Raw genomic sequence first — 20,278 nt, 5'->3', positions numbered from 1 at the left:
CTGCCACCCCCCTAAGTGCCGGAGCGGCAGCCGTGTCAGGCCAAGGGTCAGACATGGCTTGACCACTACCCGGCTGTGTGATCTTGGGGAAAGCGCTTCACTTCTCTGAGCCTGTTTCCTCATCTCTAATACCTAGAGCATATGTGGCCCTCCCCCAGTGGGATAGACATGGGAATGAGGTTGGTTCTGTTCCATGTTCCTCCCCCCACCACGTGCCCAGGGCTGTCCCATGGAGGGCACTTGCCAACCGAGGACAACAGCTCCCTTTCCTGTAGAGGGTGGGGCAGTTTTCCTTGGGCAGGGACATTTGGACGGGCCTTGAAGGCAGGGATGCGGCCTCTGGGAAAGGACAGAGAACAGCATTCCAGGCAGAGGGAGCAGCACGAGCAGACACATGCAGACCAGGAAGCTCCTCGTGGCTCCTGAGGTCCTGGCCGCCATCTAATTATGCATCTCCCAGGTTTTTTACGGTACATTCTCCAGGCATCTGGTGCACGCCGGTACTTAGAGAGCAGTGGCAGCCAGGGGCTGTACCCATTTCTTGGTTGAGATAAACCGAGGCAGAGAGAACACGGTTGCGAAGGAGGGAGGGAGACTGGGATGCCAGGCCCCGGCAGTGCATGGCCGGCAGGGACGCTGTTGGGGAGCAGGATGGGAGGCAGAGGGCTTGACTGCTGCTCACATTCCTTTTGCTCTCAAATTGAAATTAAAGATCATTTCAACTCCAGATGCTGAAAACGCCTGGGTTCATTACTTCCTGGGATTTTGTCCATGCTCTCGTTCTAGATTCAATTAAAGCAATTTAAGGTAATTAATTAAATTTGTTATTTGATTAATAAAGATAGAAATTCGGCTAAGCTGCTGTGAAGGAGGAAGCCATGTTGGGATTTGCTGGCAGAGGAGTCAGGAAGGCTCGTTTCCGCCTCCTCGGTCCCCATTTTCCCGCCGCATCATCTCTGAGTCTACAGCACTCGGCAGGGCCTGAGGTCAGGGTTGCACGTGTGGTTGCCTCGAGGGCCGAGGAGGCTGTGGTCCTGGGGGGGAGTAGGTGGTAAAGAGGGAGCCGTGAGGCATCACTGCATCTGGTGTGGGGGGGCAGGGGCTGAGCAGGGGTTGGAGGCTTTGGCAGAATAGGGAGAAGCTGGGATTGAGGAGAGAAGTGGCAGAGGGCAGAGGCTATGGGGGTTTCAGGGCAGTGAGATGGAGAGAGAGCTGTCTAGCCAAGGATAGGAAGCTGGTGGGGCTGTCCAAAGAGAATGGTGCCAAGGACAGGCGCTAGCACTGGCAATGGGTTGATCCAGGGAAAGAAGACAGGTCAAGACAGGCAAGGTCAGGTTAAAACTCAGAGGGTTTCTAAGTTTCACACAAACCCTGACACTGCACAAAATTCAGATCAGCAAATTCAATGACATCAAGAAATCTGCTTGGGCCAGCAGGTGGCATAGTGGTTAAGGCTCTGGACTCCCTCATGGCATGTGTGCATGGGTACCCAAAATCCTAGGAGGAGAATGGAGGAGAAGAGACTGTGGCAGAGCCATCCCCCTTGGAGGGAGATTTCTCACTTTTCCTCTCTCTGTTTCTCTCCGGTGAGCTCATGTACCCTATGGCAAAAAACCTAAAACACCTAAACAAAACAAAAAACAAACTCCTTGGAAATAAACTCCATAAATATTTTTCGGAAAAATATTTAAGGCTCAGAGCACAAAGACTAAATTCCTTAATATGTAAAGGTCTCCTTCAAATCAATAAGGAAAGCAATCCAGTAAAATGATGGGCAAAAGTTAGGGACACACGGGTTGTAGGAAGGGAAATGCAAGTGGCTCACATGCATACGGAGGGTTGCCCATTATCCTCCTTCATACTAGAAATGAAAATTGAGCGTAGACAGAGACACAGTTTTTATTCATTAGATTGACAGTGAGTCAGATAAACCTCTGTTCTTTATAAATGATCATTCTCAGATATTTCCGTTCACAGTGCAAGAACAGACTGACAGAGAGCAAGACTGATTTTCTCTTGTATACACCTTTTAGATCTTTTGAATTTTGTGCCTAGTTTATGTTTTTTATTCAAAAGAAGTAAAACAAGTACAATGAGAAAACCAAACTAAGCAGGCCCCGGCAGGCACGGATGTGACAAATCCAGGGTCCGAGGTGCAGGGAGAGGTCTGAGCCGTGGTCTTCAGGCCTAAGGGAGGTAGAAAGTCCCATCTCTGGGAGGTAGAATCAGCCCCGCACGCTTGGTCTGCAGATGCTAGGCCAGGGCAGGGCCGTACGCAGACACTGAAGTGGCTATTTCCACCCCGAGGGCATCCAAATGGACACCTGACTCCCCCTCCCCATCACCTCGCCATGAAGGCTGGAGGGCTCCCGTGCTTGGCTTCCCTCCTCCAAGCCCACCCTCTTCCTCCTGGGGCTCTCGGGGAGACCTTATCTATGCTGGCTGGGGTCTGGACAGACCAGCCATGTGTTGCTCTCACTGCAGGCTGGGTGAAAGGGCCCGGTCTGTCTGAGAAGCCATTCCTTCCTGTCCACGGGCAGCCCTGTTCACGCTGTGACCTCAGCTGCCATCCTCTCCTGTCACCTGCTGTATCCAAGACAACCGACAGCTCCTCTGGGTAGTGAGGGGCTGGGGGTGGCAGGCAGGGGTCGGGTTAGCGGTCCCGGCTTCTGGCTGGGAGGGTCCACCTGTTCTGTCTGAGACCCTCATGGCAGGATGGGGTTCAGGCCTTTCATGAGTCATGAGCAGGCCTGTGGGAGACCTGAGAAATGCTGAAGGAGAGGCTGCTTCATAAACCGGCGCCCCGGGCTCTGGCTGCTCCAGCCTTCATGGATGGTTGGGAACAGCACGGACGTGAAATGAGAGGACCCGGGCTGGATGCTGCGTTCCACTCTGACAGGCGACGTGACCTCAGGTAGGTCCCCTGACGTGGCTGAGCTTCTGCTCTGATTGATTCATGGGCTCACTGGAGGCCGCCAGTGAAAACAAGTGCGCTTTGTAAACGCTAACGCTTTCGTGCCTGACAGCACACGCTCTCTGGCTGGAAAGGTTGGGTTTGAATCCCAGGCCTGCTGTGTGACATGGCCAGACGACCTCGCCTCTGTGTCAGGCGCTCTCTCTGGGCAGCGCTCAGTGGCTTGCTGTGACAGACATGCAGGTAGCTCATGGCGTGGGCAATCACCGGTTTCTACTGGGATCAGCAGGGCTGTGCTGTTTGGGCAGTGTTCAGACAGCCTCCGTGGGGCCCCGTCAGTGGCTCGTGCTGCTAGGCCTGGCTGGTTAATCCGGCCTTGCCTGGGATGACTAGAACTGCTGGGTCTCTGAACATGTGGTCTCTGAGCCTCCAGAGGGTGGGCTGGGGCTTGTTCATAGTGTTGACAGCTTCAGAGGCAGAAGGAGAGCGGGCCCCGATGCCAGACCTTCTCGAGTCTCTGTGGGCACGAAGTTTGTGTATTTCTTCTGAGAGAGACAGGATTCCCCATGGGGCCTTGATGCAGAGAAATTCCTCAGCCTCAGGCAGCCTGGACCATGTACATACATGTACACATGTGTCATGTGTGTACAAGGAGGCCCTGGGATACAAACCAAGACCTTCCCGGGTGGGCCCAGTTGTGTTACGGTCATGCCACCCTCTGACCCTGCTTGCTTCCTTCTTATTGGCCAAGTGAGTCATGTGGCCAAGCCCCGAACCAGAGAGCACTGGCCCGAGGTGGCACAGGAGCAAACGGGGCCATACTCACTTAGCAGCACCCTTCCGGGCCTCAGTCCCCTCCTCTGCGAGGTGAGCATGATCACGCACTTTGCTCAAGGGACGGTTGTGAGGCTGGGAATGAAATCGGCAAACGGATGCCAAGTGTCCCCACAGTGCTGGCGCCAGGAAAGCCCAAGCTGCCGGGGTGGCGTCACTAGCGGAGTCTGAGGTCGTCTGTTTAGAGTTCCCAGCAGTGGACTCTGGGCGGTGAGCTGGCCGTGGGATCCACAGGGCTATGGGCCTGCTTTTCCACGTAAGGGAAAGGATGGTGGCCGGAAAACTGGATCTTACGGTGGGAACTAGAGTCTGACTGGAGGGAAGGGGGTGACTGTCACTGTCCGCCATGGCGGCTGGGCCTTGGACCCCTCCGAGCTGTGCCTGCGGCCCTCCCACTTCCCTTCTCTCCGTCCTCCTGGGCGCAGGCCGCTTCCTGACCAGGAGGAGGGTGGTCTGCACAGGTGCCACCTGGCGTGCTCAGTTCTGGGAGGGCCTCTGTGTGGCTGTGACTCTGTGGTCCCAAACCTCCTCCCTGTCAGCTCTCACTTGGTTGTAGTGACTGCATGCGTCATGCTTGCTGCCACAGTTTTCTGTCATGACCCGCGTTTGAGCGTGTGAGCGACCTTCACATGCCTGAGGTTGGAGTCTGCGAGATCACTGGGCGGATTGAAGAGGCTGCCATCTTGCTGCATATGTGCAAGCTATCCCGGGGAGAGGAGGGGGTGGCTTTCTTAGACGTCTGAAAATCTTTTTTTTTCTTTCTTTATTGAGAGGTTTATGCTATAGGATGTGTATGCTCTCCAGAAAGATGGAGAGAGATAGAGAGATAGAAAGCAAGAAATCACCCCCTGGAGGGATGGCCATGCCGCAATCCCTTCTCTTCCATTCTCCTCTCGGGATCTTGGGCATGCACGCACATGTGCCCGGTGTGAGTTTAAGCCACCGGGTCTGGGACTCGAACCGTGGTTGACTACATGGGAGTCCAGCGACATAGCCATTATGCTAACTGCTGGTCCCAAACGATTAAAAATCTTGAAAACAGCCTTCCAAGGCCCAGCATGGAGGCCACAGATCTGACTCAGCCCCCTCGTTTCTGTGGCCTCAGGGTCCTTCCTGAGCCCACCCAGAGGGCCCAAGGCAGCCCACGGCCGTCTCTTCCTTTCTTGTTGTTCTCGCTGGTGTTAGGCCCATCCTCGACCCTGGAGATAGACCGATGAGCCAAGTCAGACGCAGGTCCTGCTCTCCTGGGATTTATGGTCTAGGGAGACAGAGATTAACTGATCATAAGCATAAACGTATAAGTATATAGCCAGCTGGTTTTCTTTTTAAAATATTAATCTTCCTCCCATCCCTAGCCTTTCCTCTTCCTTTGCAGGGCAGGTGGATTCCAGACACCGACTGCTGCTGGGGGAAGTCAGAAGTCAGTTCTTGCTTTGTGAGCATCAAAACCAAAGCTTGGGCCAGCCCCGTAGCACAGCAGTCAAGGGCTGCACAGAGGAAGCTGGATCCCACATGGCCAACCAGGGTTTGAGCCCCACAGCTGGTGGCTTACACATGGGTGCACTCCTGGGTGCCCGGGATCTTGACAGGTGGGTGGATTGCCGGAAAAGGATTACAGTGTGACCAGGCCTTGCTGGGAGGGTGCTTGCTCGCTCTCTCTCTCATGTACACTTGTTGGTGTGTACTTACCTTCATTGCTCTTCATGGAATAACACACATGCACACAAACACACATGGAAAAATATGGAAGCTTGGGTACACATGTGTGTATTTGTGTGACGGGATGGTGGCGTGGAACGAATGAGGGGAGAAAACAAAGGGCTGGAAGACGCAGGAGGATCCGAGTCCCCAAACCAGATGAAACTTTCCCGGCTGGGGATGGGAGCGTGTGGGAGCTGCTGGGTGAGCACTGGGATGGACCACGTGTGTCCCCCAAGTCCTCCCTCCTCCCCACCCAGCTAGGTTGGGATCACCCAGGAACAGAGAAGACCTGTGCCCCTGTCCCCAGAGTAAAACCTGGGGAGGGGAAGGACTCCAGCCCTCCCGGAACCAGTGGAGCATGGACTAAATGGCATTTCAGGGTGGAGTGTCTGAAGGCACGTCTAGTCTCCAGGGGCCCCACCAGCTCTTCCACTCACCAGGCGGGGCTCCCCAAAGGCACTGTGGGAGGGGTTGGGATAGCCGGTCCTCCTAGTCACCTCTGCTGGCGAGCCTGTGCCAGGACAGCCAAGTGGACTGTGCACCGTTTGTTTGGGGAGAAAAATGTTCCTCTGGGTTTTGGTATTTTTAATTTCTATGTTTTTGACACAAGCGTATTAGTCACTGTGGTGTTTGAGCTCGGCAGTACCTGGCACTGTTTTCCTACAACCTGACCTGCCGTGGGCTGTGGCTGCCTGCCTCTCTTGCTTGCCCATACTCCCTCTGTGAAATAGGTACCTGTGGGAGGGACCCCGGGCCGAGTGTAGAGAAGGAGGTAGAGGAACCACAGGCTTGACTCTCAGTCCCCTTGACTCCCACTGTCCCCTGAGCCATTGCAGGGCTGGGCCACCCTCCCAGCCTGCTTTAGAGATTCAGAGAGCATGCGAGTGGGAGTCAGGCACGGCTACACCAGGCAGAGCCCTGAACTGGCCATGTGACCTGAGACAAGTCACGCCCCATCACAGCCTGTTCGCCATGAGTGACGCAGGGACAATATCAATGTGGTGGATGAGATGAAGAATTTAAAAGACCAAACAAGTCTCATTGTCATATGAAAACAGGCTTCCCGAGCGCGTCGTATGCTGCGAGCCGGGCGCTGCATGCAGAGGTGGTTTGGATGATCTCATGCCCGTGATGTGGCTGTTCTTGTTATCCCCACCACGAAGAAGAGCAAACTGAGGCACAGAGAGCTTGGGGCAGCAGCCAATGATCACGCGACATTTGGTGACGCTGGGCTTCAAGCCAGGCCATTGGACCTCAGCGACCACGTGGGTTGGCCCCTCCTATCAATGCACGGCTGCGCGGAGTGGGTCTGAAAGCGGCTCTGAGGCCATCTTGCTCATCTGTCATAGAGGACGAAGCTGAAGCCCAGAGAGGGGACTGAACTTGCTTAACACTGTATATCCCCACTCAGTATACCCCGAATGTCTGCACTCGACGGTAGAAATCAGGAGACCCCAAGATGTAATGGTAGAGAAGACAAATGTAATTACCAGGGGCCGGATGTGAGGGGTGGAGAGCAGAGGGCAGGGGAGGTTCAGGGAAGAAACACTTCACAGACATAAGCGTGGAAGCTATTTTTATTGAAAATGTTGTATGTGATTATCTCCATTTGGTTGTACTGCAGGTAAACTTTTAAATTTATTTTTTTAAAGAGAGGGTTTTTTTTTTTTTTTTTTTTTTTTTTTTGCTATAGGGGGCTTGTGCTTGCCAGAGACACAGAGAGAGACAGAAAAAGTGAGAAATCATCCCTTTTCCTCCATTTTCCTCTTGGGATTTTGGACACACATGTACAATGTGTCCAGTGTGCATTTGATTCTGCTGGGTCCAGGATCAAACTGTAGTCGGCCACGTGGGAGTTCAGTGCCACAACTACTATGCCACCTGCCCCACTTTCCAATTTTTTTAAAGGTTTTAGCTGCTGTGGTGGTGGTGGTGGGGGGGGTGCCTGTTCATTGGAGAGAGACAGAGAGAAATAGAGACACAGAGACAGTAAGAAGGAAAGTGAGAAATCGCCCTCTGGGGAGTAGCCATGCTGTAATCCCTTCTCCACGATTCTTCTCCTGGTATTTTGGGCACACAAGCCTGGCATGAGTTTCAAGCCACCAGGTCTAGGACTCAAACTGCAGTGGGCCATGTGGGAGTTCAGCGCCTTAACCACTATGCCACTTGTTGACCCCACTACATGCATACTTTGAAAAATCATACTCGTGCTATAGATATGTACAATTAAAAGTGAGTAAGAAATATTCGATATATATACTATATATATATCCAATGTAATTATGTGGATATATCTCAACAGCCCGATGCCACCCTGACGTGTAAGGTGTCCACATTACCAGTAGCTTTTGGACAAATGCATCTGAATCCACAGCAAGGACTTTCTGAGGACGTTTCTGTGAAGTGCAGGTCTGGGAAGGCCTGGGGCGAGGAGGGGGGGATGTGCTGGGGCTCTGGCACAGCAGTTACTGCCCAGAGAGGGAGGGACACCTCTGGTCCCGAGGACAGCATCAGAGACAAGCATAGGCTGCCTGGCCCGGTGTGCTCACTGCAACACTTCCGAGAATGAAAACCCTGAGCGACTCAAATCCCCAACAACGGAGACTGGCGAAATGCAGTACTGTGGTTTTATTGGGTTCCAGGATCCAAGGCAATGGCTATTGAGAGCAAGTAGGGTCAGCCCTGTAGTGTAATGTGTAAGTCCTATGCTTAGGAAGCCAGATTTCACATGGCCAGTGACAGTTCGAATCCTGGCCCCAGCAGCATGAAAAGCACAGCAGGCACATGAGCCCCTGTGCACCAGATCCTGATGGGAGAGAGAAATGGAGGAAAGAGGATTGCAGCCTAACCAGCCCCATCACGGGACGCTTTCCCTCTCGCTCTCTTTCTCCCTCTCCCTGGCAAGCACATGAACCTTCCGGCGATAATATTTTTAAATATATGTTAAAATCCTTCTGGCATTATAGAAAAAAGCGTCTAGCAGCGTGGGAATATGTCCCCAGTGTGAAGTTAAGAATAAAGAAGTTTATAGCATAGGTCACTACATGGGTGTGCCATCTGCTCTCAATTAAAACAGAGGAGGGGAGTGTATACACGGGCTAGAGCTCACTTCCTCGTTGTGTCTTCTTGCAGTTCCTAGATCCTCAGGAACGTATATGCCTCTTGTCATCGGGTCACCCTTGCACTCACCACTAACCCTATTTCAGTAAACAGAATGGTGGCACTTCTGCAGGGAGGGCCTCTGTCCTGCAGGGCTCAGAGAGCCTGGCTGGCCACCTGCCAGGGAGGCAGGGAGGTTACTTCAGCAGCAGATGGAGGGTGGCTGGAGCCAACGACTCTTCTAGGGGCCCCTGATCCCTCAGTCAGTCTCAGATATGTCTTCCCAGACCGGGGACTGAGCCCTCAGCCCCAGCTCAGCCCACGAGCTACGTGCCAGGGATTGGGAGGAAGTGGGGTGATGGGAAACAGAACCACCATCCACATTCTCTGGGGAACTGGTCTCCTCCAGGTGTCCACTGACAGGCTGGTTCATTTATTCATTCATTCATTCATTCATTCATTCATTTGGCAAAGATCTCCTAACCACTTGCGGGTGTCCGCCACTGTTCCAGGTGCTGGGAATGGAGGTCAGTGAGCAGGAAAAGAGCAGCATGGTCCTCATGGGGCTTACCTTCTTCTTTTCTTAAATTTTTTTCTAAATTTAACTTTAGCCTTATTTATTTATTAATTAATTAATTTTTAATTTGACCAAAGAGGGATAGAGTGAAAGAGAGAGAGGGGGAAAGTAAGAGAGCAAAGTGCCAGGTCTGGGACTCGAACCACAGTCAGCCATGTGGGAGTCCAGAGCCCTCAACATCATGCAACTTGCTGGCCCCGGGGGGCTTATGTTTTTAAGATGCAGATGGTGAGCAAAATAGATGAATACATAGCATAAGGTCCAGTGGAGAAAAAAGCCATGAAGCAGCCAGAAAAGAGAGAAGGACAAGCAGTGACAACTGGGGGTGACGTGGTCGGGGAAGGCCTTTCTGAGAAGATGGAATTATGCAGCTCACTGAGCACCGAGAAGGCACCAGCCCTGGGGTACCAGGACAGAGAGTTCTAGGTCAACAGAATAGAAAGTGCAAAGGCCCTGGGGCAGGAGTGTGGTGGCCAGTTGGGAGTCAGCAGTGGGGGCAGTGAGGCTGGGGTGACGGACAAAGGCGGGATCAGGTCACTGGCCTTGCAGGAGATCAAGACACCGGCTTTTGCTCTGAGTGAGGTGGAGCCTCCGGAGGGCTTTCAGGAGAGCAGTGACAGGACTTGACCTGTGTTTAACAGGGTGGCCCGGCTGGGCGGAGCAGGTAGGAGGCTGCTGCTCCAATCTAGAGGGGTGATAATGGCCGCCGGAGCACAGTGGGGTGGCGGGGTGATCAGAGGCATCTGATTCTGGATTTTTTCAGTCAGAGCTGAGCACACAGGGCCCTCCTTCCACAGGTTGGGAAGGCAAGGAGGCTGGGCTCCCCCTTACCAGGGGGAAGGGGCTGAGTGGGAGCCAGGGTGGTGGGAGAGTCCCGCTATGATTTTTATGTCCCCTAAATTTGATGTAAAGCAAGTAAAAGATCTACTGTGGAGGGGGGATCCACAATCCCTTTCTGTCATTTTTAGAGCGCTTGTGTCCTGCTGCGGTTTAAATGTGTTCCCCGAAGTTCCTGTGTTGGAAACGTAATCCCCGATGTATGCTACTGGGAGATGGGCCCTTTAAGAGGCAATTAGGCCATCAGACTCTGTCCTCATGAGTGGATTAATGTGGTTGAGAGGTGGCCTGTTACCTCAGGAGTGGGTTAGTTATCTCAGAAGCAAGTGGGCTGTTGTGGGAGCGGCCCGTGCTAAAAGGATGTGCTGGCCCCAGTTTCCTCTCCCTGTCTTCCACCAAGGGGACGAGGCCCTCGCCAGATGTCGGCACCGCGCTCTTGGACTTCTCAGCCTCCGGAACCGTGGAAATGCATTTCTTCTCTCTATAAGTTACCGTCTCAAATGTTTTATTGTAACGACTAAGACAGACTCAGACATCTACTAATATCGATATAAGTTTACCTATCATGTTTAAATTTACTTTCTGCCCCCTACCTGCCTCCCTCCAGCTGGAAAGAAAGTCCCTGAAAGCTGGGCTCTTTATGAGTGACTTCACTGCTGTCTCCCCAGAGCCTGAATGGCACTGGGCCTTCGCTGAAGTGTAGCTTTTGAGTAAGTGACACACAGGGAGTGGAGGGAGGGGGGAACATCTCTTCTCATGGAGTCCTCCTGCCCTAAGACCAGCAAGTGCAGTCTAGCCTGGGGACAAGGGAGAAAGCTCTTCACCCTGTCCAGTAACTCAAGCTGGGTGTTGGCAGGTGGATGGGACGGTGCAGCCGGAATTACACTGCACAAGTTGCCCATGAGCACAGGACAGGTGAGTCCTGCGCAAGGACCAAGGTCAAAGGCTTTTAGTGTAGCTAAAATTTCTGAGCTGGAGTCACAGGCCTCAGAGCCTCCAGGCCTCCAGAACTTGAGGGTGAGAGGGAAGAGCCCCCTTTGCACTTCTCTTGTTACAATTGCTTCATTCGCATTTCAAACCCATGATGGGAAGTTCGGGCCTGCGGCCTGGTGAGACCATAATGACTCCCTAGGGCTCTTCCTGAGCTCCTCACTGTACTACAGAGGGGCCAGGACTGAGCTCCAGCCATGGGCCTGAGAGTTGAGTGAGGGTATGGCCTGGGGCCTGGGGGGTGGGGCCCTGGGCTCTCTAGGCTGAACCATCACCCAGATCAAAGGGAGAATGTGGCCTGGGGTACAGAGATTAAGTGAGTGGAGAATTAGGACAGCGACCCAGCAAGTGACTGGGAACAAGCCCAGCTGGAATCTGTGCAACTCTGTCTGATGGCCTAGGTGTTTTGCAACTAAACCCTTAAGCCCCATCGAAATGGTTTGTTTGCCATGAGACTTCTCAGAACCTTTATATGGTAATAAGAGTTGTGAATCGAAGAAGAACCAGTGTTTCCCAAATTCTGTCCACTGTATTCCTTTGGATGGAGGATTTTGAAGGACTGGGGTTCCTTTGAACACTCTTTGAGAAACACTGGTCTATATTAATAACTGTCTAAGAGGCTTCCTGTTCTTCCTGCCTCCCTCCTCTCTCCATCTTCCTCTGCTGATACAGGTTAATAATGCCTGTACCCCACAGAGTAACCTGCAGCTGTCTTTGGTGGTCCTTGGGGAGCTATCGAGCTAGATAGTGCCACTTCTTCATCCAGCACTTGGGGTTCCAGCTGGACTTCAAATTTAGTACCCATGGTTCTCCTAACACCAAGCCCTCCCTGCTCCAGTCAGGCCTCTCTCCTTCCTGTCCCATGACAGCTGTGAATGCACCTGCCTCTGAGCCTTTGCTTTGTCTGAAAGACCCTCTCTTCTCCTCTTTGTCCACCTCTTCCATGTAGCCTCCCCTGACTAGCTCAGCCTTGCTTCTCAAGCCCCTGGGGATGGTATTAGGAAGAGATGGAAGGTGCGATGTCCTGAATATTAGTATAAAATAACAGAGAAGCCTGGAGACTAGAACTATGGCCATCTGAAAAGGACAGACTTATCAAGAAGTCACAGACCCAACCGCCTCAAGAAGATTGATCACAGGACCCCTGGCGTTCTCACAAGAGCCCTGGGAGCCTTTGCATTATAAGCAGTTCCAGGGTGCCTGATATGGGCTTGTCCTTGGTTAATTCCATTTTTCACTTTCACATTTATTGTGAGCATTTTCAAACATATACAGAAATAGAAAGAATATGAGATGCTAGCCCATACAGTTATTCCCACTTCAACGAGTATAATCTTGTTTCATTTCGACATCCACCCACTCCCCTGGGTCATTGTGAAGCAAAGCCCAGAACCACGCATTCGATCCATATTTATCTCCGTATACTTTCCCGCTATTTTTAAAAACATAACCATAGTACTGTTATCCCACTAAAAATGAACAATAACTGCTTAATATCATCAACTAGCCAGTGAGCGTTTGCATTTCCAGTTTCTCCATCCATGTCTTAATTTTATTTAGGTTTTAGTTTGTTTGAGTCGGGATCCACAGGAAGTTGACTGATAGATCTAAGTCTCGTTTCCATTTATAGTCCCCTTTCCTTTCTCTCTCTCTTTTTAAAATGTTCTTTGTTGAAGAGAAGAGATGCTGGACCTGCGTTTTCCCCAGTGGACTTTACTGATTACATCCTCATGGGGCTTTCTGGTGCATTCTTTGCCCCTTGTATTTCTTGTAAATTGACAATTTGCTTCAGTGGCTTGATTGGATTCAGCTTTGGCATTCTTTTTTATTTTTATTTATTTATTTAGGTTTTTGGCACAGAATGCATGCATACCAGAGAGAGACAGAGAGAGGAAAAAGTAATAAGTCCCTCCTAAGGGGATGGTCACACTACACTCCCTTCTCCTCCATTCTCTGCCTGGAATTTTGGGCCCAAATGTCTGATGTGATTTTTGAGCCGCTGGGTCTGGGACTCGAACCGTGGTTAGCCATGTGGGAGTCCAGTGATGTAACCACTACACTGTCTGCCGACCCTGGGTTTGGTATTTTTTTATAAGACAGTGTTGTATGTTTCTTTCTTTTTTTAAAGAGAGATTTTTGCTATAGGGCACATACACTTGCCAGGGAGACAGAGAGAGAAAGTGAGAAATCACGCCGCCTCCCCACCCACTCACCCACCCCCCTGGCAAGGGATGGCTACATTGCAATCTCTTCTCCTTTTGGGATTTTGGGCATGCACACACATGTGCCTGGCATGAGTTTTAAGTCACCAAGTCCGGGACTTGAACCGCGGTCGACTACATGAGAGTCTAGGACGTAACTGTTATGACACCTACTGGTCCCAGCGCTGTGCGTTTCTTTCGGGAGGTACACAATGGCTGCTATCTCCAGTCTGGGAACATTAGCAGGCACAGATGTGCGTACCTGGGCCCGTGATTCCATTAGGGGTTGCACAATGGGGATGCTCGAAGTCTATCACCCCTTCCTCACTTATTAGCTGGGATACTTCTAAGAAGAGAAATGTCCCCCATCTACGATCAGAGGACCCAGGGGTATAGTTAGCACAGGAGAGGCAAGAGAAACGCTTATTCTTCCTGATTATTTACCAACTAATTACCTTTGCGTAGAGTAAAACTAACAGTGAACACTTGCAGAGCACTTACACATCACCAATCGTTTTTATCAACACTATCTCATTTAATTATCACAACAACCCTGTGGGGTAGACACCGCAGATGGTGTTATTTTTTAATCTTTTATTTATGTTTTGCAGATGAGAGCTCTGAGATTCAGAGAAGGTAAGTGACTTCCCTAAGCTCAGAGAGCTACCAGATCATCATTAGCGATTTGCAGGGAGCCCAAACTTCATGCCAGATACAGATCGACTCATTTTCTTCACAAACTGCACCAAGAGACAGGCAGTGACAGTCACTGTCCCTGTTCTACAGATGGGAAGCCCGAGGCCGGAGAGGTTAGCTAACTAGCTCGGGGCCACATGGTAATAATAGGGATTGCTAGTTTTTTTAGTTTTTCTTTCTTTTTTTTTTTTTTAAGTTATCTATTTCTTCCATGAGTGTGAGAGAGAGACAGAGAGACAGCACCCCGAGGAAGGTCTTGACTCTGTGAACACCCCCGGCTCCAGCTCTCCCTGGATCATGTGCGCACACAGACCTCGCACACTCCCGAGTCTCCAGGCCCAAACCCAGACCCCTCCCACGTGGGTCGGCGTCAGCAGAGTGTGATGTTTGGCGGCTGCACCCCCATCAGGCCTGGGGCTACTACTGACTGGGCACTTATTGAGGCTGCCCGCCTGGCTGAGGGCTTACCATGACATCATAGGAAATTCTGCCCTCTGCTGTGTGGTGGGGTCTTCCCATATGGCAGGCGTATGGACACCCTAACTTCATGTTACAGATGAGGAAACTGAGGCTCAGAGTGACTGGGTTGTACTCACAGGCACCAGGGCTAATGTGGGATTGTGCTGGGAGCCAAAGCAGTTTTCAGTATCACACTGTCTTGGGCCAGTGCAGGGCCAAGACCTGAACCTGGATCTTTTTTCGTTTTGTTGTTTTTCTGTTTTGTTTTGGTTTGGTTTTTGTCATAGGTTGTGTGTACTTGCTAGAGAGAGAGGGAGAGAAAGCGAGAAGTCACCTCCAGGGGGATGGCCACATGGCGATTTCTTTTCCTCTATTCTCTTCCTGGGATTTCAGGACACGCACCCCTGGGTCTGGGGCTCGAACCATGGTCAGACATGTAGGAGTCCAGCACCTCAGACTCGATCTTTTAACCAGTGTCTTCCTCCTCTTGACTTCCCAGTGCCCGCAGAGCGTCTCACTCTGGGTGAATCTGCCCTGGGAGTGAGTAGCTGCGTCCTGATTTCTCCACCCTCCAGGACCACGCTGGGCGTCAGAGACAAGCTGCCACACTTAGTTCATTGACAGGAGAGAGGAAGTAACAGAGAAGAAATCTCATGACCCGTCCAAAGACTTGGTGGAGTTAGTGACATCATGACGTCCCCGGATGTAGCTTGCGTGGTCTCTAATTTCTGTTCTCCGCCACTTTTCTTCCAGATCCGGAATGTTAAACTCATTCGGGCCGTGTGGGAATGGAAGGATCCCACCCTTGACCCAGCAGGGGGAGACCAGAAGGGCTCTATCTGGGCCAGGAGCGCTGCCTCTCTCGAAGGTCACCCTCCAGCCATCAGACATCATGCAAAGGGCCCTAAGTCATGACGACCTCAGTAATACGCATGACCTTGGGCCAATGATGGGGGGAACCCTCACGGGGTGCTCTATCACAGCGACAAGCTATGGCTGGCCTGCTGTGCGGACAGGGGGCCTTTGGAAGCCACGAGGTGGAGGAGACAGGCAGGAGGAGGGAAAACAAGAATCCAATTAAACCCTCAATTCGAGCAGAGTAAATGAATTTGACTTTAGGTGATCAAGAGGGAGAAAACTTCTAATTAGACACACGGCAATCCTGGGGCTGAGCACGCTCGTGACCCGCCCTCGTGCCCGCCCCCGTCACTTTTTAGATAAATGTTAAGGATTAGAATGAGATGTAATTAAAATCTGTCAGTCCCAAACACTTGCAGTGATGGGGTTTGAGGGCGGCTGCCAGCTCCCTGACTCTCCTGTGCCGCCAGCTCCCGCCCCCTCCCAGCTTCTGTGTGCTGGTTGGCTCTTGCTATCAGCCAATCCCCTTTGAGCAGGAGGAAGGCCCAGGCCGAAGGAACAGCCGAAGGAAACCTTCAGAAGCCAAGCGAGGGTTGGAGAGCAGGCCTTCTCTGGCCAGAGGTTTCAGCCCTTGGACAAAGTCTGGCTTGCAGATGAGTTAAAAATTGGAGTGCATTTTAAGGCACTGCAAAATCTGGACATTTCACATAAATACACGAGTTTTCTCATTTTTTTTTTGGAAATCCAAGGTCTGGCAACAATCGACTAGGCCGGAGTAGGGGCTGCCCGCTCCGTGGAGATGAGGGCGCCCAGCTCCCTGCGTCTCACGGGTGGCCCGATGCGCCCTCCGTGTGGTCATTTAGCTCCTGAGGCGCTCGAGTTCTGCAAGCTGTGGTCTAGATCTTCCATGTTAGCTTTGTCCACCCTGAAAGCACCCCGCACTGCCCCCAGCCCACACCTTCGCTCTTCATTCTGCTGGAAAGCCCTTCCTGCATGAATCCCAAGCGTCCTGCAGGGTTCCATTGGAACAGCACCCACCCAGGAGGACTGAGGAATGTCCCTGTGCTGGTCCTGGCACACTCGGGTCCCCCATAGAGCTCCTCTCTGGTGTGTGCCCCTGGGTGCCGAGAGCTCCCAAGAGCAGGGTCCAGGCCTGATTTTCCCTGTCTCCCTCCAAGTGCCCAGCACAGGGCCAGGCCCAGGGCAGACACCCAGTGAGGGCAAACCGAAGGGACCTGAGAATAAGCCAAGGCAGGACCAGCCTGGGCAGACATGGGTGACCCTGGCCATCTTCATCTCTCATCTCTTTTCTAGACCCTCTATGTTGTTGTTATTGGGTTCTTTTTTTTTTTCTTCCACGAGTGAGAGACAGAGAGAAAGGGAGCTAGAGAGAGAGCTCCAATGCCTCAGTCTTCGCCCTGCTTCAGCCAGCTCAGATGAAGATGGCTGGCATGTGTAAGGAGGCCCCTTCCTTCCCTGGTGGGCAGCCTCAGAGCATGGCGACCTGCTGCTACGCTACCACCTGACCTTGCCCAGGCCCTCTTTACATTGCTTCTCCCTCCTCCTGCCTTCCTTTCTCTGGCCCCAGTGTGGCTGGCCGGAGCTCGGTTACAGAAAGTTGTTTGGGAATCAGCCAGCCAGGGACTTCAGCCTGCGGGGGGAGGACAGGCGAAGCTTGGCGCGACTGAGAGATGGAAGGAGGGACTTCCAAACACGTTCCTCGGCTCTGTCCCAGGGTTACGGAACAATTCTACTGATCTATCTGAGCTCCAGCATCCTTGTATGAAAAACGAAGGAACTAATACCTTCCACACATTTCTTAAAAAGTTCATCATCCACTTTCAGGGGACCAGCAGTTAGCGTAATGGCTATGTCGCTGGACTCCCACGTAGTTGACTGCAGTTCGAGTCCTGGACCCGGTGGCTTAAACTCATGCTGGGCATGTGTGCGTGCGTGCCCAAGATCCCAAGAGCAGAATGGAGGAGAAGGGATTGTGGTGTGGCTATCTCCCCTGGGGGTGGGGGATTTCTCGCTTTCTGTCTCTATGTCTCTCTCTGTCTGTCTGGAGAGCGCACGCGCCCTATAGCAAAAACCTCTCCAAAACAAAAGAAAAAAAAAACGTTCATCATCCACTTTCAGGGGACCAGCAGTTAGCGTAATGGCTATGTCGCTGGACTCCCACGTAGTTGACTGCAGTTCGAGTCCTGGACCCGGTGGCTTAAACTCATGCTGGGCATGTGTGCGTGCGTGCCCAAGATCCCAAGAGCAGAATGGAGGAGAAGGGATTGTGGTGTGGCTATCTCCCCTGGGGGTGGGGGATTTCTCGCTTTCTGTCTCTATGTCTCTCTCTGTCTGTCTGGAGAGCGCACGCGCCCTATAGCAAAAACCTCTCCAAAACAAAAGAAAAAAAAAACGTTCATCATCCACTTTCCACATGACCCAGCTGTTCCGCTCCGGGATACCCATCCAAGAGAAATGAAAACACATACACACAGAAACGCGCACACAAATTGTTCTTAGCAGCATTATATGTACAAGTCCCAAACTGAAAGCAGCACAAGTGCCCATCGACTGGCGAATGGTCAGCCGGATGTGGTTGATCCATCTAATGGGATAATATCCCACCATAAAAGGAAGCGAGCTCCTGATACACTCCAGAGTGCGCACGGACTCGCCAGCATTCGCTGCAGGGAGGAAGCCAGTCCCGCAAGCCCACGTAGTGTGCGATTCTATTTGTACCAAGTGTCCAGCAAGGGCAGGCTGTGAAGGCAGGGTGGAGGTCAGTGGTTGCTCAGGGCAGGCGGGGGGCGGGGACAGGGGTTATATACACAGACACGAGGGATCTCATTGGGTGATGAAAATGTTCTAAACTGGTGCTGGGAGTTGCACACGTTGGTATGTTTACTAAGAAGGACATTGTGAACTTGAAATGGATCGATTTTATAAAACTTCTAAAAGTCTTACTTCACCAAGTTGTGAAAAGTTGCCCCGCGCAGGGTGGTGGTGAGCCTCCCATGAGAAGATGCATCCACACGGCGCCTAGTTCGGTCCTCGGCACGTTGCAGGCGCTTCCTATGTGTGCGCTCTGTATTTTCGCTCCTCCTGAGCTGTCTTTGGCTCAGGACGGTTCCAATGGTAGGGACGGAAATGACAGTGGATTTCTGGGTGGAGTCTGAGGTATGGCCTTAAGGACACCTGTTAAACTCCTGGGCCGCACCTCTCGGGGCTCCCTCAGCCACCTGTCTTGCTAGTCCTTCCTCTCAAAGGCTCCTGCACCTGCCTGTTTTCGTGGTCACTGGTGACTCCGATGCAGACCACGTGACGGCCTCTGGCCAGCCCTTCTGCCAGGAGGTTCTGTCGCCCGCTTTCTCATTCACCCCGCACAGGCTTCCAGGCCCTTCGAGAGTCCCAGACTCAGCCTTTGCTGGTTCTCTCGTGCCTGAGGGAGAAGGCTGAGGCCATCAGCCCACAGGCTCTGCGGCTGGTCCCGCCCCTTCGCCGACTTTACTTTCTTTGTCTTCCCTTGTAAGCCTTTCTCTGGCCCTAGATCTGCCCTTCTGTGTCCACCTCTGCCCCTCTGTCTGGCTGTCCTGCCTAAACTGCCTGGCAGCAGCCCCAGGCCAGGTGGCTCCACCCTCCTCATGGCACCAGATGCCAGCAGCGCTCATGAGGGAAGGAGGGGTAGGGAGCCAGCAGACCCAGCTGGATCTGGGCCTGGCGCTGCCTGGAGCCCATCTCCTGATGTGGGAAGTGGGATGGTGTTAATAGGTGACACGCAGAGCTGGTCAGTGTCTCCTGCACACAGGCTTGTGCTGTCCCCTCGAGCAGGCATGGCGAACCCCAATCCCCCACCGTGTCCCTCCAAAGTGTTAGCTCCTCAGACCAGGAACTGAGACCTGCACGGGCGTACGTTCAGGGTTAGGCCGAGTGGGTGAGTGAGTGAATGATTGCCTTGGTAGAGTTCTCTCTTAGACCAGGACCTGAGACCTGCACGGGCGTACGTTCAGGGCTGGGCCGAGTAGGTGAGTGAATGGATGAAGGCCTTGTAGAGTTCTCTCTGCCCGGGACATGTTTAGTAAATGACCTCTCATCCCTCCTGGCTGCCTTTCTTCCCAACATGGTCTGGGTGCTCACGCGGGGTGGGGAGGGAGCTCATCACCAGGGCAGGCATTTGTTCCTTCAATTATTCAGCGCCTAGTTCCTAGGGGCCTTCTTTCTACCACGTGCTCCAGAGGCAGGGGACACCTCGGGGAACATCCCCGCATCAGGGCTGTCTCCAGGGTGGGGAGAAAGACGGCAAACACCATAATGTCAGCTGGCATTGAGCACGGAGGGAAACCCTTGGGAAGTAGAGCGAGTTTGACAAGGGAGTCAGGGCGGGCATGGTGAGGCCAATGCTGGAGCAGGAGCCATGTTAATGCCCAGGGGAGACGCCTTCCAGGCCCAGAGAGGAGCAAGTACAAAGGCCCTGAGGTGGGAGCCTGCCCGCCGTCTGGACAGGTGGGACTGAAGCCAGGGAGGTGACTGGTGAGGTCAGAGGCCATGGCTGGGGACCAAGTCTGTGCTCTGGGTGGACAGGAAGCCAGGGGAGTGTTTCAAGCAGGGCAGGGAAGGGACCAGACTCAGGTTTTCAAAGGATTCCCCAGGAGGACAAGCAGGTTACATTGCTGGACTCCCACATGGTTGCGGTTCAAGTCCTGGATCTAATGGCTTCAAAATCATGCCAGGCGAGTGTGCATGCATGCCCAAGGTCCCGGGAGGAGAATGGAGGTGAAGGGATTGTGTGTGGTCATCCCCACTGGGGGGTGATTTCTTACTTTCCCTCTCACTATTACTGTCTTTCTCCTCCACCCCCCAAACACACGTGCCTTAAGGCAAAAACAAACAAACAAAAGGATTCCCAGGCTGCCTGTAGGGAAGTGGAATGGTAGGAGCAACAGCTAACGCTTAGCAAGGTCTTGCCCTGTCCCAGACCCAGTTCCGAGCCCTTCGCACGCTCAGGCTCAGTGGGTCCTCACAGAACCTTCCTGCCTTGCTGGGCACTGCCAGCCCCATTTTAGATAGACAGTGGTGAGACTCTGGTCAGGTTCACACAGCCTGTCCCAGCGGCGC

Source organism: Tupaia chinensis, unplaced genomic scaffold, assembly GCF_000334495.1.
Source record: "Tupaia chinensis unplaced genomic scaffold, TupChi_1.0 Scaffold000561_1, whole genome shotgun sequence".
Taxonomy (NCBI): domain Eukaryota; kingdom Metazoa; phylum Chordata; class Mammalia; order Scandentia; family Tupaiidae; genus Tupaia; species Tupaia belangeri.
Note: the sequence above shows the minus strand (reverse complement) of the source record.